General features: G+C 51.5%; 1 long non-coding RNA gene across 1 annotated transcript; it reads right to left on the reverse strand.

Annotated features, from left to right (window-relative positions):
* Positions 1–3,968: 3,968 nt before the first annotated feature.
* LOC115515501 lies at positions 3,969–23,552 on the reverse strand. Its single transcript, XR_004343743.1, has 2 exons — positions 23,112–23,552; positions 3,969–4,298 (listed from the first exon to the last, which is right to left on the reverse strand). It is a non-coding gene; the product is annotated as an uncharacterized LOC115515501 (long non-coding RNA).
* Between the last annotated feature and the right edge of the window lie 2,644 nt (positions 23,553–26,196).

A 26,196-nucleotide genomic window follows, 5' to 3' on the forward strand; every position in this document is an offset into this window, starting at 1 on the left:
CATGAAACACGCCTGCCTCCGAAAGCCTTTCCCGAGAGGCAGACCCTCACCCCTGCCCCCTGCCCCTGCCCCCCACCCCAGGACCTGCTCCCCTTTCACCTCTAGGCCAGGGTGGCTGTGGGGGCCTTAATAGGGTGTGAGATGTTCTTGCCCAAACCGGAAATACCTGACGGGCAGCCAGCACGCCTAACTCTTGCAATCTCCAGGTTTGCCAGCAGGCGTCTTGAGAAGCAGGTGGGGTCAGGAAGAGCAGTGGTGGTGGCCTCCCCGCCTGGCCCCAGTCTCACATGTCTCTCTGCAGCGGGGACAGCACCTGCCCCCAGGCATCTCCGTCCTTCCCCGGAGTACAAATCCCAAACTTCCCCAGATAACCACATTGCCTGCTACCTTTCCCCGTCGTCCTCCAGGCCCACGGGGAGGACACAGTCCATGCTCCAGGCACATTTCCTGAATAAACCACCCTTCAAGGGGTTCGGATGGACCTCCCGAGCCTCTCCCTCCACCTGGACCCCGGCCGCTCCTGCTTACGCCACCCTCCCCATCCGCTGCTGACTTGTCCCCTCTACCTTGCTCCACAGACGTGGCTGGAACCCTGTCTCCATCTTCCTTGGGGAGGAGACCACCCCCTTCCCTCAATACCCTGCGCCCTCAGCGGGTGGGGGACGGGGTCCCGCTGGGAACGCAACTTTCCGTTCTACACAGCCCTCGGCTGTGTGCTGTGTGCGGTAACCATTAAAACATCTGCTGAGGACAAATTCAGTTCACACTTCAACAAACATTTACGCGGCATCGTCCGTGGGCCAGCTGTGCGGGGCGCGGCAGAGGACACACACAGAGCTCGCCCTTGGGAGTCACCCCCTCGCCCAGGCCTCCGCTTTGGCCTCTCGGCTATGCCAGCACCCTTGCTGTGCATCGTCCAGGCCACCCACACCCCAGGGCTCCTTCCAGAGACGCCCGTGTCCCCCGAGCTGTCCTAGCCGGCTGCAGCCCTGGCGGTGCCCAACTTCTTGCCTTCTCTCTACCCCCGATCACGGGGTCAGGTCCTCCACCCCCTCTTGGACCCTGCTCTCTGTTCCCCCCACTGGACGCCATAGGTGACCACTTCCGAACACAGAGGATCCAGGGCTCTTCCCTGACCAGGCAGCAGCCCCGCATCTTCCCTGGGCTCCAGGCCGCTCACGGCTTCCTTCTACCTCTGTTCCTCAGCTCAGTGGCCTCCGCTTTCCCATCTTCCCAGGGCTTCCTCCGACTCCCCCTCCGTGCTGACATCACTCGGCCTACACCTCTCCTCCCTGCACCCCCCCCCCCCGCGTTTCCTGGGTGTCGAACCTTCTGTCAACCATCCCTCTAAACTCCAAGGATCCTCCTCTCCAGTTCCGGTTTCCCAGCCTCCTCTCCAGGACTCCAGGTCCAGCCGAGGCAGGGCCCCCGCCCCCCGGGGCCGAGGCCACACCGGACAACCGTGGCTCCGTGTGGAACCCGGCCCTCTTCCCGATGCTCGGCCTACGCACGGCGTTCCCACGGCCTCCACCGGGCCCTCCCTTGCAGGAGAGCGAGGCTCCCACAGAGCAGGGTGGTTTGGTGGGGAGGGGGGTCCGCATCCACCTCGGACCTTGACCCTCACGTCAAGGCCGCCCCTAGGGCCAGGCAGAGAGGGAGCAGGTCTCCCCAGGGTTATGTCTGAATCCTGCACAAGGCAGGACCAGGCCAGCCGCTGGTGACAGACTCTCAGGACTTCCCAGTGAGAACCATCTGCCCGTGAGTGGCTCCCTCTGGTCTGGCGGAGCCTCTTTTCCAAACACCCTTCCCTCTCGGAGTGGGAGCCTGGAGGAAGCCATGTCCCGCATGGGGATTTTTTTTTTTTTTTTTTTAACACATTTGGAGCCACGGAGGGAAATGAACACATTCACATTCTCTCTGCTCAAATAAACCGACTTCTCTGTTCGTTCTCTCCCTTGAAAACAGAAGCACTATTCAAAAAGAGAAAGAAAAAAGAAGAAAGAAAGAGGCAACAAGAAAAGAAGTGAATAGAAGAGGAAGAAGGGGAAGGAGGGCGGGAGGAGAGCGTCCCCGAGGGAGCCGGCAGGGCTCAGAATGAAAGGCAGAGCGTGAAGGGAAGGAGAGCGCACAGACAAAGCAGGAGAGAAAGACAGGAGCTTTGAAAGGAAGAGTGTTCCTCGTGAATACGGGTGCAGGGGAGAGGGAGCACTTGAAAAGGAGCAGCCGAGGCAGTGACCCCTCATTCACACTCGGTGCCAATCACAGCGACAATGCAGACCCTTTCTTCTTTTCTCCTTCTCTCCTTTCTGGGGAGAAAGGGAGGGAGGGAGAGGCTGAGAACTGCAAGTTAATTCCTAAAAATACAAAAATAAATTCAGTTCCACTGGAGAAGCATCAAAGAGTGGCTTGAAAGGCTTTCCCCGAAACTCACTACACCCGCGAGGGAAGTGCTCCCTCTCGGGGAGCGGGGGCACAGGCCGGTGGCCGTCGGCTTTATTCCAGGGTCGGCCTCCTCCCATTGGGTCCTGGGTGAGCCAAGGTGGAGAGGGGCCCCGGGCTGTGACACTGTCGGGGAGGCCCGGTCTCCGCGGGCGGCTTGGCCCTCGTGGTGGAGAGCTGGCTGAGAGCTGAGGGCCCAGGCCCAGGGCGACAGAGGAGGGTCTGCGCCGGGCAGCTGTTCTGGCTAGATGCCGGCCTGGGCCGCACAGCCGTGCAGGAGGCACATGCTCCTTGTGGAACGAATGACACTGGCGGCTCGGGCATGGGGCACCCTCTCCAGGGACGGCGCCAAGGAAGCGCTGCTCAGGCCTGCTCGGGTCAGGCCTCGTTCTGGGAGGGAGGGTGAGAGGCGGGTGAGTCGTTTTCATTAGCTGCCGGTGGTGGGATCACGTGTTTACAAGGGAGGGGCCTCCATGGACACATCACAGATCAGCACTTTCCTGAGTTAGCCAAGACCCAAACGCTGCAAGATATACGGGTGCCCCGAGAAGCCCAGGTCCTGGGGCGCCTGGGTGGCTTAGTCGGTTAAGCGTCGACTCTAGGTTTCGGCTCACGGTTGGTGAGATAGAGCCCCACGTCGGGCTCTGCGCTGACAGCCTGGAACCCGCTTGGGATTCTCTGTCTCCCTCTCTCTCCTCCTCTCCTGCTCGCACACACACACACTCTCTCTCTCAAAATAAAGATCAATTAAAAAAAAGAAAAAACTCCGGGTCCCTCTTTCGGAACAGTCCGAGATCTGGGCTTCTGTCCTTCCTCCTCCCTGCGGTCAGACATCAGTAATGACTCGCACCTCCTGTGTGCTCAGCTCCAGGTAACACAGCGCACGGGACTGTCCCTACTTGTACACAGTCCTCAGTCTAGTGACCAAATGGCTCCCAAGATGTCCCTCTGAGATCACAGGTGAAGGCCCCTGGTCCCCCTTTCTTTGCCTTTCCTCGTCTCGCTCTCTTCCTGTCTTTCAATACTCATGGAGTCATGACGAAACCCGAAATGGGGTCACCTTTACGCAGAGGTTCCTTTTTCCCTTCTGATCATCCAGAAGCTGGATAATGAGAAATGCCTGGGAACAGAGAGGCTGGGCGCGGGAAGACTGATTGGTTTATTGACTGATTGATTGAGCGAGCCTCCATCTCACTTCTCCACTGAGCCATCAGTCTGTGCCGAGCTCAGTGGCGTGGGCTGGGATTAGAGAGTGACAAGGACCAATCAGAGGCCCTGAGATGCTTGAGGCCAATCTAGTAGGGGGGGGGGGGGGGGGGGGTGCACCGCAGAGCTGGGAAAGGAAACCCTGCCTTTGCTAGCTTCATCTGGGAAGGGCTGTTCAGTTGGAACGGGCCCAGAAAGGCCTCCAAACCCAACAAGGAAGCCGAGAGAACAGGCACCGGGAAAATGCAAAGGAGCGCAGGGTCGGAAATTTCACTGAACCGCCAGGAGCATATAATTACTCTTGCATTTCAATCCAACAGATGCAAATTCCAACAAATATTATTGAGCGCCTGCTATGTGCCAGCCAGCTCTGTGCATTTCTAGGGAGGAGGCAGTGAACCCGACCAAGGCTTGCCTGGAGAACTCACGCTCATGGTATATAGGGGGCGCGTCAGGCAATGAAACAGGTGATTACAATTTAGGGTGAGGGGGCTGTGGGCGCCCTGAGGAGGGGCAGCCTCGGGGAGCTGGGGGTTCAGAGAAGCCTTTTCAGAGGAGGGGGCATCGGGTTATTGTAATACGTTCCCATGAACTAGATTTTCAGTTGTCTTGAGAAAGCTTTAAAGAATTTCGCCGGCGAGATACCCCAGTGCCTAGGAAAAAACCAGAATTGATCAATGAGCTATAGATAAAAAACACCTGATAGATGTTTTCTCAATTTGGTGTACTGGGAAGAATGAGTAATAGACCCAGAAAACCAAGCTGCCGAGAACAATAATTAACTTTTTTTAAAAGAAGAAATAGAGCTCAGCGCTCGGCTTAGCCGTGAACAGTATGAACATTGTGAGTTTAACCCCAAATCGTGATAGAACGATATTGGCAGGAAAGGCAAGAACACGGAAGCAACAGATAATGTCCCAAATTGCTAAATGGAGAAGTGGTAGGATAAACACAGTCTTTCGAAATATGGAGGTGAACAACAGGAGACATAAAAGAGCTGAGAGACTGTTTATGGGTCTGGAGGGCTGGGGTGGGCGAGGAGGTGGGTGGGGCCCGTGGCTGTACCCTTACCAGACCTCCAGTATTGTTTGACTTTAAAAAAGACGCATATGCATTCGTTTGAGAAAAAACAAAACCAAAAGCAAGCAAACAAGCAAAAAAGGCTTGGCAGAGGACTCGTTGTTAAGTCAAATTGGGATCTTTCTGGAGGACTCAGCCAAGAGAGACCCAGAAAGGGCACCATGCGTAGACATTTATGAGAACAGAAATTTCTCCGAGAAAGAACAGAATTCAGCGGGCTCCTGCCCAAGGTAACATAATTAGACAGAACAGAATGGAGGGAAAGTGCCTTGGGAGAAAAATCTGCAGAATATTGGCATGTGGTTTTAAAAACAAGATCCAAAGCACCAGGGATCCTTCCCTGGGGGGGGGGGGGGGGCGGCGGCGAGGAGATCCAGAGACCCAGACATGGCTCTCCTGCAGGGGCCTAGATCCTCGGGAAAACTGGGGTGCGTGTTAACACAGCCCACTGGGGCAAGGGCAGCATGATCTATGCGCGGGAGGGTGGTGGTCAGGACACACTGGCCTGAGCCCTGGGACGCCTCACCACGCCCCCGCCCCTCAGCATCGAGGCCACCGTGCCCAAAGTGCCCTCCTGTTCTGGCCCTCACACGTGCATGCTGTTCCCACCAGCCACCATGCTGTGCCTTACGGTCTTTGGTAGGCCTTTTAAACTCGAAACACATAACAGCAAAACCCCACTTGTCCAGAGGTCCCTTCTCCGGCAATCCCACCTGTCCCCCAAACAGAGAACAGCAGAGCAGACCAGACAGCTCAGAACGCGCAGAAGTTGATCGGACGAGCGTGCCTCCGAGAACAGTCTGTGCTCTTCCCTCCGGACCACGCCCCTTGCTTGCAGCCTCTGGACCCAGTTCTAACAAGCTTGTGTATCTGGCTTCCCAGGCCGGCAGATGCGAGCTGCAAATGGGAAGGAGGAGCGGGGAGGTGGATGGGGTACCACTGCTGGAGGCTGTGACGGCGAGGGCGCAGGACGAAAACTACCAGCAGGCAGTGTGGGGCCAGCCAGGGTGGGACAGGCAAGTTCGGCGTCTCCGCACCCACATCACATGCTAAGCTCACGACCGTCAAGACAGGGTAGGTCTGGGGCACCTGGGTGGCTCAGTCGGTCAAACGCCCGACTCTTGATTTCGGCTCAGGTCGTGATCTCAACGGTTCGTGAGTTCGAGCCCCGAGTTGGGCTCTGCGCTGACAGCGTGGAGCCTGCTTGGGATTCTCTCCCTCTCAAAATAAATGAATAAACTTAAAAAACAAAACTAAAGACAGGTTAGATCCTATTAGAGTATATCCAACATTCTGTTTGGCACTCAGGGATGCACGTGTTGGGTCCAGGGCTGAGGTTTGGGGATACCACCTTGTCACTTAGCCAGTCTGGAGCAAGCAAAGCACTGCCTCTGCCCAGTCTCCCAGCTGCCACCTCTGTGCAGAGGCACAGGAAGCCCCATGGCGGGTCACAAGGGCTGGGTTCTGGTCCAGGTCTGCTTACCGCGTGGACCTGTGCACAAGCTCAGTCTCTCAGAATCCCATCCACCAACTGTGGATAGAGAACGCCTGCCCGCTCCGGCCGGGCTTGGCGGGATCAACTGAAATAATCTTGACAGCCAGCGGAAACATTTTATAATATAATGTAACGTTGCTAAAGCCACCTCTTTTACTGGTGGCTGGACGGGGCATCCCGTGACTCACACAAGGTTAGGGGACAAAGGAGATACCCTCGACCGTACCCTCTGCCTTAGAACTTTCTTAGACACAATGAAGCAATCAATGATCAGGCCAGTTTCAAAACCACGCAAACTGAACTTGTACACGCTCGTTCGAAGACAAAGCCGGAATCCGTTCTACAAGACGGCGGCCTGCCTGGACGCTTCAAAGCCACAGCCACGCCCACGCAAGGCACGGGGGGACTGTCCGAGATTAAAAGAAGTTTAAAGAAAAATAACCACCGAACATGATGCACGAGCCTCTTGGGATCAGGAAAGAACCTAAAAGACATTTTTGGAGGTCAACGGGGGAATATTATATTATGATATATGTCAACTATATTATTGATTAATGGTAATATTTGAGGCATGATAATGGCATGGTGGCTATACAGGGGAAAGTCCTTGCTCCTAAAAGCCACCTGCCGAGGTACTGAGGGGCGAAGTGTCGGGCCGCCTGTACCTCACTTTCAAATGATTCAGCAAAACCATCTCAAAGAGAGCGAGATAAAGCAAACGTAGCAAAATGTTAACAACTGTTAACAACTGGTGAACCTAGATGAAGGTTCTTAGCTTTTCTGTGAGGCTCGACATTTTCAAAATAAAAAGTTATGAGGAAACAGAACTTCGCCCCGCAGGCGGAGTGTGACTTTTTCTTTGCAGGCGCTGGGCCAATCTTTGGTTGGTTACCCAATCTGCCCGATGCAGAAAGTGAGGTGCTCGTGGCGAGGACGGGGCCATGCCTTGCTCCCCGATCCGCACGCACACGCAGAAGACACACGGACCGTGCACTGGAGTCCGCAGGCAAGACGGATCACAACCCGCCTTGGCCCCAGCTACCCCGGCCCTGCCCAGCCCCGCTGCTTGAGGGCTGAAGGAAATTCAGTGCCTGGGCACAGCTTCCTCTCGGGTCCGCCCCCAAGGAGCTCATCTCTTCTCCCTCAGGCCCATCTCCTGTGTGTCCAGATTTCAATATTTTATGCCCGGGGCCCATCGCCCCCCTGGATCCTGAGTTCTTACAAATTCTTTCAGGCCGAGATCCTGCTGCTGAAGATGCTCTAACAGTCAGAACCACAAAGTCTTGCCGGAGATCATTTCAACTGTGACGTACTAGCTCAGCCCTCACTGCACCGTAGCCAGGCCGTGGCGAAGGCCGGAAGCCCCAGGCTCTGCTACCCAGGGGTGATGCTCACTGGTGATCGGGCCTCCGTTTCCCTTTCTGAACAGTGGGTCCTTCCAGCTGACTCTCTAGGGGACCCCAGCTCTCTTAGCGCTCTCCTTAGTTCATTCCGGCCGGAGGCTCGGGGCTGGTTGGGCAAGGCAGCCTTTCCCATCGCCGGAGAAAGGTCCTAGTGCATTCTTGCTGCGGCCAGGACTGGCGGCTGGCTCCTGCCACCTTCCTAAAGTGCTCCCAGGGGGTTCCCGGGGCTCACCGCCCTGGGGGAGTAAATGAAAACACCCAGGACGAGCCCATCCCAGAGGCTCTGGTGATTTCGAAAGCCCTTGGGTGATTCGAATGTGCACGGGGTGGAGTACAGCCCCCCAAGGAAGCCGATCAGAGCGAAGACAGACCTTCTCCCAGTCCTGCTGCCCTCCTTCCCCCAGCCATGCTAGGATTCCACCCTACCGCCTGTCCTCTACAGGAGCCGTCCCTTCCTTGTAATGTCCCCTCCCATCCCCACCTCCCCAAACCTCTAGCATCCTTCAAGGTGGGGCTCCAGTCTCACTTCAGCACTCCGGGCTGCCTGCTTTCTTCAGGAGGACAGGGCCCTGAAGGCAGCACCAGGGTCTGGATGCCATTCTCAGGCATCAGGAAGCCAGGGGAGGGTTTCGGGCAAGGAAGGATTGTGATCCAATGGCTGTGTGCAAAGTCCTTCTGGTTACAGTGTGACGGAAGGCCACGACTGGGCTTATCTGTTTAAATCTTTCACAGTCCCCACCCCTACGGCTCTCGGCTCTCTCTCGGCCCCCTGGAGGAAGCCTGGAAGCCTCAACTTTTGGAGCCGTGGCCAGATTTGTCACCGGGGCTCATGGGGGGTCACAGGGAAGAATGGAGCCAGGCTTTCTCGCCACCATGGCCAGTATGGCTGACAGCTGAATGTGGGGAGGCCGTGGTGAGTGACAAATGCTAACAATGAGAACTCATTCCAGGCTCCCAATGGCAGAGACCATCTGGACAGAGCCAGAGGCCACCGAAGGGACATCCCTCAGTGGGGGAAGGTGGTTGCTTGAGCCACTTCGGGGAAGGGGCGTTTGGAAATCCAAGGAGCACTCTCGCTCATTCAAAGGGAGGTGAAAATCAAACAGCACCTAAGGAATGGTTGGGAGATGCTAGACAGCAAACACGGGAAGGGTTTTGCCCCAGATGAAAGCAATGGGGAGAGGACGAGGGCAACAGAGGCGGAGGGAGGGTGAGAAGGAAAGGAGGAGGAATGGGAGGGAGGGTCCAACGTTTCTGAGTTTACCAAGAGAGGGGGGAAACAGGGGTAGAGAAGAAAAAGAGAAGTGGAAGTCTCTCCAACCCTTGAGAAAAGCTGGCCTGCCCGTGGGACGGGGTGGGGAGAGCGTGTCTCAGAGCTCACGGCTGGTGGTGGCAGTAAAGTCTCTCTCTTCCAAAGAGAAGCCCAGTTTTGGTCACCCCAGAAGCATCAGAACTCCATGAGGCTGGGAAATGGCTGACCTCAGGGTGTGGTCCCCCCTGGGCAGCCAGGCTCCTGGGAGGGCCGGTGCTGGGTCCACTGAGCTCTGCTGTAGCCATCTTGAGACTCTTACTAATTTTCACACACGGGGCCCTCGTTTTCATTTTGGAACGGCAAATTATGGGCCGGTCCTGGCTGACCTTTCCAGAGGACACTTTTGCTGGAAAGGCAGGGAGCAGGAAGGCAGTGGGCCGGCTCCGGCTGCAGCTCCCTGTTTGCTAACCAAATACACAACCTGGCCTTGTTGACTCAGCCAGCAGCTATCAGCAAGTACAGGGCTTCCATCCCTGGCCTGACTCCTAGGAGCGTGAGAGGCTGGGGGCGCTCAGGTCCGCCATATACCCCGGGCACAATACGGTCCTGACCCCATCCCTCGTGTAAGAGGCGCGGGTGGCACTCAGGCGCAAAAGCCAGGCTGAACGCCCGCCCGGTCCTGGGGAACTGCCGTCCGCAGTCGGCCAGCGGCCGAGGGTCCACATCCGGGAACAGCTGGGCTCCTCGGCGCACAGTGGAGACGCCACGTCTGTGGTTGCTGAGGCTCCATGCAGGGAGCCGGAGAGCTGCGTGTTTTGGGGACAAGGCCACGGCTTCACGCGTGTGGCCCCCACACCATTCAGGGGACCACTGTGTGGTCACGGAGTCTCTAAGTGAAGTGGCAAGGGGGCGCCTGGTGGTTCAGTTGGTTAACCGACCGACTTCGGCTCAGGTCACCATCTCGCGGTTCAGGAGTTCGAGCCCTGCATCGGGCTCCTCACTGACAGTACAGAGCCTGCTTGGAATTTTCTCTCTCTCTCTCTTTCTTTCTCTCTCTCTGCCTCTCTCCTGCTTGTACTCTGTCTCTCTCAAATAAACAACTTTAAAAAAATAAACGGGGCGCCTGGGTGGCGCAGTCGGTTAAGCGTCCGACTTCAGCCAGGTCACGATCTCGCGGTCCGTGAGTTCGAGCCCCGCGTCGGGCTCTGGGCGGATGGCTCGGAGCCTGGAGCCTGTTTCCGATTCTGTGTCTCCCTCTCTCTCTGCCCCTCCCCCGTTCATGCTCTGTCTCTCTCTGTCCCAAAATAAATAAAAAAACGTTGAAAAAAAAATTAAAAAAAAAAAATAAATAAAAAAATAAAATACATGAAGCGGAAAAGCAGATCCAGCCCAACACGGTGACCACAGGCCTGACCCGAGCCCAGCTCGCATCCAAGCTCCCCTTTTCTGCTAGTCCTTCACTCAAGGGCCAAGGTGCAGACCAGGGACCCCAAATCCTAACACACTGGCCTCTCCCTGCTGCCAGAACTTTCCTTCTGAAGACCAAAGGCATACACTCCAAACTCCCCTTCTACCAGGAGGGAAATCCTAGGGTCTCACCGCTCCCACTTCGGTGCTTCTCTGGAGCCCTGGCCATCGGCCTCCTGCTCCCAAAGGGCAGAGGACCCCGACAGCATCATTTCCAAGGGCTTGCAGTTCAGATGATCAAAACCTCTCGGGCCCGACCTGGGGCTGACATGGAAGCAGCCTATGTCCCCACAGGTGACAGGTGTGCAAAGGAAACACACCCTGGGACAGAACTCCAGGCAGCTGGGGCCTGGGAGCCCCACCCACGGCCAGGACAAAGCCAGGCTCCAAAGACCTGCAAAGGTTGTCCTGGGCCCCAGGGTGGCAGGAGGGCAGGTGGGCCTCTTAAAAGGGGCCAGGAGAGTGGAGGCAGGAGGCCGGGGCCCCTTCACTGCTAGGGAGGGCCCTCCAGGAACTGAATTAATCAGCAGGAAACTGATGACTGTTTCCCCGGACCAAGGGCACAACCCAAACCCACACACACACCCACACACACCCCGGAATTCAGAAACAGGGAGGGCAGCTGGCAACTTCCTGGAGACCCACAATGCAATCTACTTTTTCAAACAACACAGACAAAACAACACAAAGAACCCATCCCCCGTTCTCAAGCGCGGAGTCCCTTGTATTATCTCATTTTTATCTCGCACGAAAGCCCTTCCAGGAGGGACCGCCACTCCCCATTTTCTGAACCCCTGAGACACGGAGAGAGAAAGCCAGTGGGGCCAGAGTCCCAGCCGCCAGTGCCTATTTGCAAAGCCAGGCCTGCAGGGACTCCCAGGGCCATCTCCAAAACCACCCCGCTCTACCCCTGGACAACACGTCTCTCCCGCAGGCTCCCCGACCAGGCTGTACACAAGTCCTCTGGGGCAAGTAGAAGGGCTCACAATGGAGCGGACAGCTGGTGTGGCAGCCAATCGCCTTCTGCATGAACTGGCTTGCTGAGATCCCTGGAAGAACTAAAGCTAGGGGCGCCCGGGGGGGCTCGGCCGGTTAAGCGTCCGACTTTGGCTCAGGTCACGATCTCATCGTTTGTGGGTGCAAGCCCCGCGCTGGGCTCTGTGCTGACAGCTCAGAGCCTGGAGCCTGCTTCGGGTTCTGTGCCTCCCTCCCTCTGTTCCCACCCCCTCCCTGTTCTGTCTCTCTCTCAAAAAATAAATAAATAAATAAAACATTAAAATAAATAAACAAAGCTACCGGGCGGCCTCCTCCCTGCCGCAGGAGGTCAACGAGGCCCACAGTGGTTCAAGATACAGCCGTAGGCCACCCCTCAGGATGTCGTCCAGGTAGCATCACACAGGACAAGTTGCTAAACCCCATTCTCAATTCCTCTCGGCCAGGTGACACCCTACAGAACAGCACACCCTCAGCCCATGGCCCGTCCTTCTGTGTGGCACCGGCCTGAGAATGTGTGACCGTGCTCATACACTTGAGAGATTAAAGGTAGATGTGTATCTTTGCTCTCGTGCGAACGGTGCTAGGTGAGAGAGCCTCCAGTCTGCCCTCTCGAAGGTCGTCTTGGCGGCCCCTCCCGTCTCTTCAAAACAGAAAAATAACAAACGTTTAAGTTTCTTAAGTGTTCTCGGAATTTACATTCAACTGCACACGGCCTGCTGAGCTCCATGGAGCCGAGGTTTGAAGAGAATGTTCTGTCAATGGGAAATCCACAAGCGTTCAGTCCGAGTATGAAATGTGCAATCCTTAGCCGCGTTCATCGCTCCGCTGGGTTCCTCCAGAAGGAAAAGGCCACCGAACGGTTCAAGGTTGGCCCACGTTGGCCGTAACAAGACTGGCAGGTAGGAACCACCTGACGTTATTTCAAGACGTGGTCTCTTGGCGGGGCTGCCTGGGCTCAGTCAGCTGAGCGTCCGGCTTCGGCTCAGGTCATGATCTCACGGTGCGTGGGTTTGAGCCCCATGTCCGGCTCTGTGCTGAGCGCTCGGAGCCTGGAACCTGCTTCGGATCCTATGTCTCCCTCTCTCTCTGCCCCTCCCCCACTCGCACTCCGTGTGTGTGTGTGTGTGTGTGTGTGTGTGTGTGTGAAAAATAGATACGTCAAAAAAATTTTTTTTAATTAAACACAGAAGGAAAGATGCGGACTCTTGGGCCCTGCCGGGATCTGGTGGATTGGGGGCTGGATTCAGGGAACCGTAACGTAACAAGTTCCCGAGCAGTGTATAACAAATGGTGTGGCCACTGAACACGCCCCTGTTGTGTAAGAACCGGGGGTTACAGGGTGTCACCAGGGGCTAAAAAGGTTTGGCCTTGTGAACATAAGACAAGCTCAAACGATCAGGACCAACTGGGTTGACTGCACGGGGGCAGCGTCCGTCCCTGGCATGGAGAGACCAGTGGAATAAATCCAGTTTGTTGGTTGAAGGCGGCCTCACAATCTCGGTTCAGTGGGCCTGGAACAGAGTAAATGCTCAACTAATGTCAGCTGGTGCTGTTCATAAACAAGGGAACTGAAGCCCGGAAGGCTTGTGATTTGCTGAAAGTTCAGTTCCTGGCAAAACCAACACTCACCCTGGAACTCATGCCTCGTTCCCCTGTGCCTCAGTTTCTTCATCCATAGAATGGACATAATATAGTTCATAATCCTTACGTGGCTAGCACTCAATAAACAATAACTGCCCGTATAATCCTTACTATCCACGTTGAAAGTCTGAGAAGGACATAAAATCTGTTTCTGTCTGACCGGAGTTTGTTTACTCTGCATGGATATTAGCACTAAATGCCATGGTGATGCTGAACGGCCCAAATGGCCCCTATACCTTGACGGGGGCCCTTTCTGGTTGCGCCGGGAGATCTCCCCACCCTGCAAATACACCACCCCGTGACACATGCCTGGTCTGTGGCTGCTCTTGGGGAGGCCAGCTGGCGGAAACTGCAAACGTGTTCCGGGCCCTGAGAGGTTTCCCAGTGGGCACTCTTCCTGCACACTTATTATGTCCGTAATATGCCAGGTGTGGGCCTGGGCACTGGGAAATAAAAGAACAGCAATACACACAGCAGAGCCTTCCCCTGCCATGAACTTACAAAACTGGAAAATGGGTACAAATTTCTTCTTCTGATGAAAAATTTCTATTATAAAATTGAAAAAAAAAAAACAAAACAAAACAACCTGCCCGTTGCAAAGAGTCTGAAAAAGATGGAAGAGAAAAAAAAAATTAAGGGTCACATGGATGGCTCAGTCAGTTAAGCTCTGACTTCGGCTAAGGTCATGATCAGTCTGTGAGTCTGAGCCTTGTATTGGGCTCTCTGCTGTCAGCACAGAGCCTGCTTCGGATCCTCTGTCTCCCTCGCTCTCTGACCGTCCCCTGCTTGTGTTCTCTCTCTCTCTCTCTCTCTCTCAAAAGTAAAGAAACAGGGGCGCCTGGGTGGCTCAGTCGGTTAAGCGGCCGACTTCGGGTCATGATCTTGCGGTCCGTGAGTTCGAGCCCCACGTCGGGCTCTGTGCTGACAGCTCAGAGCCTGGAGCCTGTTTCAGATTCTGTGTCGCCCTCTCTCTGACCCTCCCCTGTTCATGCTCTGTCTCTCCCTGTCTCAAAAATAAATAAAACTTAAAAAAAAAAAAAGTAAAGAAACATTAAAAAAAAAAAAAAGATGGGGCGCCTGGGTGGCTCAGTTGGTTAAGCTTCTGACTTTGGCTCAGGACATGATCTCGTGGTTCGTGAGTTTGAGCTCCATGTCCGGCTCTGTGCTGACAGCTCAGAGCTTGGAACCCGTTTCGGATTCCGTGTCTCCCTCTCTCTCTGCCCCTCCCCCACTCATGCTCTGTCTCTCTCAGTCTCAGAAATAAATAAACATTAAAAAAAAACTAAAAAAAAATTAATACTCCTTCTGGCCCTAACCCAGCCACTTCTTGTGAGTTTCTTCTAGGTCCTCCCCAAGCACGTGGTTTTCGCAAGGTGTTGATCATGGCATATACAACCTGGTGTATTGCTCGTGGCCCCTCACCTGGACCACCGAGCAACTTTCCATGTCGTGTGTTCATTACAAAAATTGATGTTCATCGACACAGCACGTCCACACAGATCCCCCCTTCGCCTGTCCACACCCACACCGAAGGCACTCAGATTGCTTCCGGTTTGTCCACACTGCCCAGGAGATGCCTTCCTACATTCATGCAGAGGGAAGATAAAGGGAAGAGGCAGACGTGTAATTCGACGGTGTCAGAAGGGCCTGGGTTGAATAATGCCACGTGTGAACTCAGACAAGGCACTTAACCTCTCTGAGCTTCAGTTTCCCCGAAAATGGGCCTAACGCCCCCTTCGTACAGTTGTGAAGACTGTGAAAACTGGAGGCCGTCAGTAAAACACCCAGCGCGGGGCCTGACAATTAATTACGCACTTTCTTTTCTCTTAAGTAACAGAAGGTCACAGCTGTGGCTCCTGAATGCCTTCTAGGACAATCTGCAGAGACACCCTGGGAGGACGGTGCTCCCAGATCCTCTGCACAGCTAGCTAAATTCTGGGAAATTTGGGACTCACAACTGAAGTAATTTGTTACTTCAAGAACAAGTTGTGTTCTGCAACTCACTTCAAAACGGCTCAGAAAAAACCAAACACACATACACATGTACGTATGAGGCAAATAAGGCAAATGTTAGTATCTGTTCTCTCTAGTCCTGGGTGTGTAAGTATTTCCTGTACTATTCTTTCAACTTTTCTATAGATTTGCAATATTTCATGATAAAACCTTGATGAAAACTCCTGCTTTAAATTTAAACGGTAAAAAACCGTATAATACTTTAAGAAACCTTGCACTGCATTAATTTATCTAGAGAACTGACCTGGTCCCTGACCTCACAGAGCTTACTTACCACACAGCATTTCTTCGGGCAGCGTATTTTCTTGCTAATTTTATAGGCTGTTCAGTTTTCTCTTCAAGCTTAAATCTCGATTTTTCTTTTTTTTAAACAAACATATGCATGATCTTAGAATAGAATTTTTAACCCTTTAGGTATCTCATGATAAAATCTTTTCCCCTGGGCTGTCGATTGTTTTGTAGAATTCACATAGTACTTACAATTACTTTTAAGTTTATTTATTTATTTTGAAAGAGAGCAAAGGAGGGGCAGAGAGAGAGAGAGAGAGAGAGAGAGAGAGAGAATCCCAAGTAGGCTCTGCTCTTGCAGCACAGAGCCCAACTTGGGGCTCAATCCCACAAACCACGAGATCATGACCTGAGCTGAAATCAAGAGTCCCATGCTCAACCACCTGAGCCACCCAGGCCCCTCCCCGCATTTGTTTAATGTAGTCAAATCTGTCGGTTTTTTGATGACTTTTTTATTTCTAAACTTTGGAAATCAACCTCTAGCCCAAGACTTGGTGCAGGGTAAACTGTACATACGAAACGTTTACTTCTTTATTACGTATTTCTGTTTCAGTATTATTGTATTGACTAGGATTTTAAAAGCGAGGTTCAACAGTGAATATGATGGCGGGCCTCCTTAGCTTGTTACTAGTTTCAACAGGGATGCCTCTAGTGTTTCACGGTTAGTAACGACATTGGCCATCAGTTTGAATTACATCTTTTTTTTTTTAATGCTTATCTATTTGTTTTTTCATGTTTATTTATTTTTGAGAGAGAGAGAGAGAGAGAGAGAGAGACAGACAGACAGAGGGTGAGCAGGGGAGGGCAGAGAGAGAGGGAGACACAGAATCTAAAGCAGGCTCCAGGCTCTGAGCTGTCAGCACAGAGACCGACTTGGGGCTCGAACTCATGAATTGTGAGATCATGGTGAGCCAAAGTTACACGCTTAACGGACTGAACCACCCAGGCGCTCCAATGTTTGTTTATTTTTGAGACAGAGAGAGTGTGAGAGGGGGAGGGGCAGAGAGAAAGGGGGAACAGAGGATCCAAAGTGGGCTCTGTGCTGACAGCAGTGAGCCCAATGCGGGGCTCGAAGTCGGGACCCTCGAGATCGTGACCTGAGCCAAAGTCAGACGCTCAACCGACTGAGCCCCCCAGGTGCCCCTGAAATAGATATTCTTAATCACGCTATGAATGCACCCTTCTATTCCTTTTTTGGTGTATTGATTAGGTAGAAATGGTGGTTCGACTTTAATCAATTTCCCCCCCACATATATTGGAATCAATTCGGTTGTACTTCTTTAACCCATTAGCATGACGCGGTTACTATATTAAGCTTTCCTGATATTGACAATTGCCCCACTGGGTTATGGTGGATGACTTAATACATTATTGAATTTTATTTCCGACATAACATTTCCATCCTTTAATATGGTTTCTTTGCCATGCTTAATATCAGGCTTATTTTCCTTTGTAGAATGAATTGGATCGTTCCATCAATCTTTTGCTAAGCCATGGAAACTGCTTAATGTTATCAGTACCATCAAATTTAAAATAATTACCTAGCAAAAAACACTTGGGACCAGTGTCTTCTTTGGGTAAAGGGGGCAGTGCTTTGATAACAATCACAAATTTTTTTCTCATTTAGCAACATATATATTTTCAGAGAAGCCTCCATTTAATTGAGATTTTCAAACTTAAGGCAATTGTGCTTATATATACATATCCGTATTTTTAACTCTCTATTGCAACGTTCCCTTTCTTATTCCTCCTATTTTTTTCTTTTCTTTCTTTCATTTCTCAAGTCGATTTGCCAGAGGTTAGTCTACTTTATTGTTTGTTTAAAAACAGAATCAGCTCTTGGATATATTTGCTAATTTCACTGTGTTTCTGTTTTCTAATTCATTTATTTCTGGCTTTATTCTCCGTTTCTCCCCGTTTTCCTTAGGGGCTGTTTTTTATTCATTTTTTTTTTTTTTTTCCTCTAAGATCTCAGGCTAATGCTTGGCTTATTCCCTTTTTCTGTTTCCCTTCTTAATAATAAAAGCATTTAGGTCTATGAGACTAGCTGCAGCTGCCTCCCAGAGGTTTGGTTATGTGGCATTCTGGTTTTCGGTGCTTTCTAAATATTTGTCACTATATTCTTTATTTTTTCCTCGACCAAATAGCAGTTGAGGAGAGGGTTTTAAATTGTTTTCAAGCGGTTGGGTTTTCAGTTTTAGTCCGTTTAAATGCACAATTATTTTGGCTACGTTTACTGCCTGGTGATCAAAGGACTCCCCAACTGGCACAATTTCTGTTTTGGGTGGAACGTGAGTTCTTACAGTTGGTTCCTGGTGGCTGACAGAAATGTCTGCAAAGCATATGCTCGCTTGCAAAGCCCAAGTGCGTTTTAAAAGTTCTTGCTTGCCATAATGTTATGTCAAATGAAAAAGAAAGAGGATATGAAGTTCAATGTGTTTGTAACCATGTTTAAAATACAGTATATTTACATATGTGCACTGAAAAAGCCTGCGAGGAAATACATAAAGGTACTCAACAGTGTTGGTAAAAGTCTACTTGAGGAGATTAGGGGCGATTTTTACTCTCTTCACACTTTCCTGTATTTCTTTTAAAAGCTTATTTATTTATTTTGAGAGAGAGGGAGAGAGAGAGAGAGCGCATGAGGGAGGGGCAGAAAGAGAGGAGAGAGAATCCCAAGCAGGCTCCACACTGTCAGCACAGAGGCTGACGTGGGGCTCGATCCCACGAACCTGGAGATCATGACCTGAGCCGAAACCAAGAGACACGGGGCTCGATCCCACAACCTTGAGATCATGACCTGAGCTGAAATCAGGAGCCAGATGCTTAACCAGCTGAACCATGCAGACGCCTCCACTTGTCTCTATTTTTAAAAGTTTCTATGTAAGTGTAAGAATTACTATTTTAATAAGATTTCTTTGAATGCTTATTTGCCTAAGGTTTGGGGACAGAAATGCTCTGTGGCTGAAACTGATTTTGCAAAGCTCCCCCCGGCCAGAGTGAAGGAGATCACCATGAAGAACCAGAAGAATGACTGGATTTGGACCCCGAGCAGCAATGATACCTAAAAACGGTGGCCCTTGTGAGGGACCCAGTTACTCTGGTGCTGGAGGTCCCCTCTGGAAGAGGACATTCATTCCCAGGGGGCACCCAGGAGGGCCACCCTCATCCTTTGGGGTCCCCACTCGCATATGGGCGCCCCTCATTACTGTGATGGCGGAGCCATCCCTCAAAGGAAAAAACAGCAAAATCCAAGTACCTCAACATGGTCTCAAAGGCCCACTCCCACCCCGCCCCCCACCCCCCAAAATGCGTTTTCAGCCCCACGTCAACTCCCAGAGCTGAATTCGGAGCAACTCTGGCCAAACCCCTCCCCCACCCCCACTCCTATTTGAGTCCCTGGAACTGGAAAAGGTGGCTGACCTCCCCCTCGACTATCCCACCAGCTCCGCAGGTCACCCCAATACCAGCGGCTCTGGAGACTGAAAGATCCGGAGAGATCCAGAAGCCTGCTCCGTGACTGCCCACCCTGACAAGGAAGCAGGGAGGGGAGAGGGAGTTCAGGAGTTCCTGGGAGAACCACCCTTCGATAACCGTGGGCCAGTGAGCGCACTGCACAAGCACCCCAGCCCAGCCAGCCACCCGGGCTGACTCCCCTCTCTCGTTCATTACCTGGAGTCGCCTCACACTGGGGTCTTTCTCCTGTTTCCCTGCCCTCCAATCCCGCTGACCTGAACCCTCTGCCCTGGAAGACGGCGGCGGGGAGGAGGGAGAAAAGCGTGCTGGGGAGGAAGGGGGACCTGGAGGACCTTCAGATGTCTCGCCTGGCTTCCGACGAGCTGCTGCCCAGTCTGGTGGGTAGTCTGGGGTCACCTGTGTCACAGGGAGGAGACACTTAGAAAGCTGGGGAAGAGAATCCTGAGGGAGGTGCCCTTCCCCACCGGGAACGGATCAAGGTGGCCAAGCAAAGACGGACGCGGGCAGAGAGACGCGGGTGTGCCCTGCTCCCAGCAGCGTCGTCTCTGGGGAACGCTCGCTGCCTGGCTTTGGCTCAGGTAAGGGGTGTGGACGAGGGTCCCAATGATGCCACCAGGAAAAAGAGCCAAGAACATCCTTTCTCCAAAACCCCGTCCCACTGTCACCGCCTCTGTTTCTTCCTCTGTCCAAGCAGTTCTGCCCGCCACCCTGGAGGTTCTGGGCAGTGACCTTCAAACAGGTCTACGTTCAAAACTGACTCCACTTCCAGGCACCGACTTCCTGCCCTCTGCTCCGTGCAGCATCTACACGGCAGGGTGAAACACCCAAATCAGAGTGCAGCCGAGGACTTGCAGCCACGGCCTTCTGGAAGAGTGCTCTCCAGGAAAGCTGTGTTCTTGCCACATCAGCCAGCAGAAGGACTTACAGAGAGAGAAAGGGAGTGAGCTCGTGGTTTCCTGTTTGTTTGTTTGCTTTTTACATTTATTTATTATCTTGAGAGAGAAAGGGCACGCGTGGAGGAGGGGCAGAGAGAGAGAGAGACAGAGAGAGAGAGAGAGAGAGTATCCCAAGCAGGCTCTGCGCTGTCAGCACAGAGCCCGATGCGGGGCTCGATCCCACGAACCGTGAGATTGTGACCTGAGCTAAACTTAAGAGTTGGATGCTCAACTGACTAACCCACCCAGGCGCCCCTTGGTCTAATTTTTATCTAGAAGTCAAAAGGCTCTCCAGTGGCTCATCTGGCCCAGCCTCTACATCTCCTGCTTTACTGGTCTGTTATGCCCTAGTGGCTGGGTGGCAGGGTGGTTCAAATGGATGGAGTGTGGACTCTGGACTCAGTCGCACTGTGGGTTCAAATCCCTTACAGGTGCGAGCCCTTGGGAAAGTGGCCACCTTTGTGAACCTGTTTCCTTGCCTCTGAAATGGGTCTGGAATGCTGTTTCTTGCAGGGTTATTGAATTCAAAGAGTCTAGCCCCATGCCTGGCCCAGAGCAGGTGCTCAACAAACATTGGTTTTCTTTTTCTTTCTTTTGCCAGATTCTGGGAACCCGAGCCTGAAGATCTCATGCACTCAGGCAACATTTCAAAAGATCTTCCTACATTCTCAAATCAACTTGGTAACTATAAATATGTATTAGGAACACACCCTGGTGGAAAAATTTTACTTGGGGTTATTTCTTGATGAGGGTTTTTTTTTTTTTTCTTTTTAATTTTGTATTCTTTGTTTTCTTGGTGAGTTTTAAGAGAAACAACGAAGCATAGAGAATGTACTTTTGTAAATGATCTGTAAACAATTGGCACAAAGCTGAAATTTTAGGTGAAATGAGAAGGAGTTCAGGCAAAAGTGCCATACTTATTCCTCTGAGGGGTTTCTCAACTCTCAGATCAACATTTCCAAGGGGATTTCCCCACATGGAGTTTTAACAACAACACAAGCCCCAAGTCCCCCTGGTTTATGCCAGTGATCTGTCATGTTGCTTTTTTTTGCTCAGGACCCACTGGGGGCTCTGCCTGGCCTCTGGATTAAGTCCAAGCCTTTGGACACATTCCCAGATCGGCCCCGACCTACACCCCCAGCCCCATCTTCCAACATCCCACCTGCACATCCTACCTTCCAGCCACACCAACACCACCCCCCCTCCCCGCCCCGCCCGAGTCTTCAAACATGCCTGTTCTTTCTGCCTTTGCGTGTTCTAGTTACCCAGTGGAATGATCTTCCTCCTGCTCTTGGTCTGCTGGGACCCTGCTAAATACCACCTCCACCAGGCAGTCTTTGCACACACCCCCGCCCCCACCACGTTCCTCACTTCCTGTTCTCATGTCTACTTCTCTAATATTCCTTCTGGCTGAGGGCTTGCTGGGGACAAAAACCCTGTCGTTCCCCTTTAGATCACAGAGTTTAGCACATGGTAGGTGCTTGGTAAATGTTTGCGGATCTGATGAAGGAATAAAGAAACGAATAAGGAGATTTGTAAGAGAAAAGAGAATCCAGGGTGGCACAGGCCTCTCCCTGGACTTCACAGCCCTTTGGTACCCAGGTAGTAATGATAACCATGTGTTACACAGCACAGAGCACAGCTATAAAAAAAAAAGTAGGCTCGTAAACCCATTTCACAGGCCACGAAACCAAGGCTTGGTCATGGAGGCTGTGCCTCACTGGGGCTAGGAGATGGTGAGTCAGGCTTCCTGGGATCCTGAGTCCTGTGGGTTGAAGTAACGTCCTCCCCTTTGCCTCTGAGCCCACTTCGGTGGGGAGCCTGTGGGAAAAAGAGCAGCTCTGTGTTTCTGTGTTTCTGTGTTTCTGTGTTCCCTTAGGCCGAGAAGGTGTCAGGGCAGAAGCTGGACCACGCACGGGAGCAAACCTAGGACTCTCTGAGGCCACCCGGAACCGAGACCCCCACCCTGGGACCCAGCACTCTCCACCTGCTAAGGGTGGGCTTCCACACCCCCTCTAACAGGACACCAAAGTTGCCCACTCCTTGCGCCTTGGGTGAATCCAACATCATCAAAAGCAGACCCCCGTCTTCCCCGGATCTTAATCGGCTAAGAAGCAAAGTGACAAGTTGCATCGTATGTGAGGTAGCAGGATGGGATCTAACCACGTGTCACAAGTCGGAGAGTGGGGGATGGCAATGGGCCATTCAGGGAAGAGAGGCAGGACCGGGCAGATAAGAGATCTCATCCACCAGACAGATAACGGGGCTAAAATGACAAAGGACCTAGAAGCCATCGCTGATGGGTCGAGAGAGAAAGGAAGAGCATATTAAATTTTAAACAAAGCCCACCCCAGGGAAACCTCCAGCCTCCCTCTCCCAACCCACGCCTCTCATTTCCAGAACAGGTTCATAGAGACAGAAACGTCCGTCCCTCCTCTCAAGGGGGTGAGTTTCGTGTTTTTGTTTTTTTGTAACCCGACGGGCAGCAGCTGGCATGCTGTGTCTCTGGGTGGGGCGGGGGGCGCAGCCTGGGCCTCCAGGAGCCCCGGTGGCCTTCCTGCCAGGCCTGGGAAAGGAGGGCAGGCTGGGATCGGGCCTCGGATGGGACTGGAGGGTGGAGGGCGGCTGGGAGCCACAGCAGAGCAGGTGCAGGGAAAGAGTAGTGGTCAGCCTGCACGTGCCAGATCCAGGAGGTGGGCACCAGCCTGGGTGTCACCAGCGGCGAAGAGGAAAGCTAAGAAGTCGGGAAGGTCCTCAGCGGCCACACCAACTAAAACTACCATAAAGAACACGCTGACACGGAGGAGGAAGAGAGCCGAAAAGGGGGAAGAGTGTGGAGCTGGAACAGGAAAGCCCGATTTAGCCTAAGCAAATGCTACTTCCTCAGTAATTCCATCAAACCTCCCTGCGGTGTCTCCCCCCCCACCCCCTGCCATGGTGGAGGAGTCAGGCTGCCAGGGCTGAAGGTCTGGGCAGATGCACTCCCTCCGGGACAGACTCCGGGGCCTGGATAGGAAATCCCCCCACCCGCAACCCCAAACCCCAACCCAGGTCAGGACGAGCAGCCTTGGTCTCTGGCGTTAGGGTAGGATGTTTGTTTTACGAGCATCCTCTTAGAAGAAAGGCTTCGAGAAATTTCCCCAAGAGACTCCAGAACCCTCAAAGCCAGCACTGTCCCGGGCATTCTAAGGATGGGCATCTTGGGGCTTCCCACCTGCCCAGATGCCTGCAGTCAGAGACTCTTAAGAAAGGCCTCAGCCCTCGAGGATGGGAGGGCCACTTACTCGTAACAAACAGGGGCTCAACATTTGGAAAGGGATGTCGGAAAAACACACAGCCAGGTTTTAAAAGAGAATGACTTAAGTCTTCACCCCAAAGGAGTAAAATCTGCATACGGTCTTTCTGGAGGGCAATATTACCTTCTAAATCAAGAGCCTTTAGAATGGGTCCTCGGCCCAGGGATTCCCTTCTAGAAACAAGTCCCAAGGAATAATCAAGGCCGTGGGCAAAACTGCCCAAGGATGTTTGCTGCAGCATTCCTTAGAAGAGAGAAAAAGGGGAGAGAATGTAAATGGAGGAGTCTGCTTATATGTATTATGGTCCGTCCGCTCAGAAGATAGCCCTTTAAAGTGAGCTGGAGGGGAGGGGCGCTCTGCACCGTATCCAAACGTGGAATCACTATATTGCATACCTGAAGCTAACACAACACCATATGTTAACTGTACCGGAACTGAAAATTAAAATAAAAAAATAATGTGACTTGAAGGAAGAGGTTTAACTCACTGAAAATTTTGATCACATATTGTTAAGGAAAAGCAAAAAATGGGAATGCCAGCTGGTGCAGCCACTCTGGAAAACAGTATGGAGGTTCCTCCAAAAACTACAAATGGAACGACCCTACGACCCAGCAATGGCACTACTAGGCGTTTATCCACGGGATGCGGGTGTGCTGTTTCGAAGGGACACATGCACCCCCCATGTTTCTAGCAGCACTATCGACAACAGCCAAAGTACGGAAAGAGCCCAAATGTCCATTGAGGGACGAATGGCTAAAGAAGATGTGGTATATATATACGATGGAGTATTAGTTGGCAATCAAAAAGAATGAAATCTTGCCATCTGCAACTACATGGATGGAACTGGAGGGTATTATGCTAAGTGAAATTAGTCAGAGAAAGACAAAAATCCTATGACTTCACTCATATGAGGACTTTAAGGGACAAAACAGATGAACATAAGGGAGGAGAAACAAAAATAATATAAAAACAGGGAGGGGAACAAAACAGAAGAGACTCATAAATATGGAGAACAAACAGAGGGTTGCTGGAGGGGTTGTGGGAGGGGGGATGGGCTAAATGGTTAAGGGGCACTAAGGAATCTACTCCTGAAATCATTGTTGCACTATATGCTAACTGATTGGGATGTAAATTAAAAAAAAAAAAAATGTATATGCTTTAATAATTTAAAAAAGAAAGAAATTGGCAGAGTGAATAAAGAAAACAGGATCCCCCCAAAAAAAGGAAAAGCAAAAAAAAGGAAATTAAGAAAAAAAAGCAACATGAAGGTACACACGGTATGATCTCATTTTAATTAAAAAACATATGCTGGAAGGGTATATAATATACTAAAATATTAATAATTATAGATGGTTTTTGCTCTCTTCTTTTTGCTTGTTTATATTTCCTAAATTTTCTGCAAAAAATCATAAATCTCTTTGTAACAAGAAAAAAAAATCAATAAAATCTATTTTCTTAAAAAAACAAAAAGGAAGAGATCCAGGAGTCAAGAGACCTCTCATTCCTTGGACATTCAAACCTGGAGTGGAATTGAAAAAACAAACAAACAAATAATAATAAAAAAAACCCAAACCCTGAATGGAGACATCTTAAAACCACCTAAGAATATTTTCAACAAGGGGTAGTTTCCAGTGAAGGGGAATGAAAACCTCCAGGAGGCCTGAATGAGTACAGGGAGGGTGTGAGTCATAAGCAAAGAGCCAACTCCCCCAGAATAGCCAGAAGTCCACTTTCCTGTCTAGCTCCTTCGAATAATTGTCACCAGGGGAGGAAGAGGACAGCAAGCCGAGGGGCCAAGGTGCGAAAAGGCAAAACAAACGTTACTTTTGTCCTTCATGGAGGACAGGGCAGTGGCCATCTCTTGAGACAGTATATTCAAAAAGGAGAGAGAGAGAGAGAGAGAGAGAGAGAGAGAGAGAGGCCAGTTCCTGAGCCGAGATCTGTTAATCTACCTGGTGCTAGGGAATGAATTTTGACCACCCAGGTACAAAAGCTCTAAAACAGGGGTTTGGAAGAGAAATTCTCACAAGCCTTTGTAACCAAAGCAAAAGAACTTGGCTGACGTTACATGGAAGTTTTTCTGGAGAATGAGCTAGAACACAGGCAGATAATGGACGGGATTGCTGGGGAGAGTCAGTAAGAGCACAGAGTGTACCATTTACAGAAGTTGGCCTTTGTCTAAAGAGAGATGACCTACAGCGCAAGGAAGGAAAAATTCCATGGGACACAATTATTCAAGAGTCAGGAAAATCCACGGAAGCATAATGGCAGACGTCTACGTTTCTCGAGTCCTCTTTATGATCGAAAGCTTTAAAGTCTACCTCCAATATCAAAATGTGTCCGTTTGAGGCACGTTTACCGGGCGCCTCCTATCTGTTCACGCGTTCAGCAAACAGCTGGGTACGAACTTCACGTGGGGACAGCTCAGTGACGTTCAGGGCACTTCCACGTCTGCCAGCCCGACAAACAAAAATGGACAGGGTGGGTCATTAGGATGCATCCCTCGTAAAGATGCCAAGTAGCACAGTGACAGGGAGTTGGAAGGTCGGCTCAGACCCCGGGATCCCGAAGACTTCTTACCCCCACGAGCCCTGCTTTTTCCTTAAGAAATGATGACTCCAACTCTGCAAATAAATATGACACCACACCCCAGGACAGGTGGTGCTGGATGATTTTTGTATCTCTTAAAGACATCAAATTCTTCCCCCGGGTGAAGCCGTACCTATAAATTACAGCCTCGTATTATATACGGCCAACACCTTTAGCTTTGTTCTCCTACAGCATTTCTCCTTGACAAAAAGGAAGCAGTCAATACTCTACTTTGAAAACAGCAGAGGAGGTGTTTCTGTGAGACAAAAAAAAAAAAAAAAAAGAGAATAAAGCGAGCAAGCACTTTTCCTTCCCTTTAATTAAAGGGATGCCATCCCATCGCACCTCTCGATAGAAAAGTTGAAACAGAAATTTTTTTTTCTTCCAGAATCTTCTAAGTACCCAGTGCCTTTAGCCCGAAAAACTTCTCTGCCATATAACAAAGCGAAGGCACCAGCTTAAGGCACCAGGAAGTGTTCCCTCGGCACCTGGCAGCAGCTGGTACCTACCTGAGGCCAGTCCACAGACAGTAATAAAAGCTCCCTTGAAATAATGTGAAGGTTCAGACACTCTGATAAAAGCTGGGAACTTCAAAGGTAGGACTGCAAAGCCCATCCCT

Source organism: Lynx canadensis, chromosome B3 (assembly GCF_007474595.2).
Source record: "Lynx canadensis isolate LIC74 chromosome B3, mLynCan4.pri.v2, whole genome shotgun sequence".
In the NCBI taxonomy this organism is placed as follows: domain Eukaryota; kingdom Metazoa; phylum Chordata; class Mammalia; order Carnivora; family Felidae; genus Lynx; species Lynx canadensis.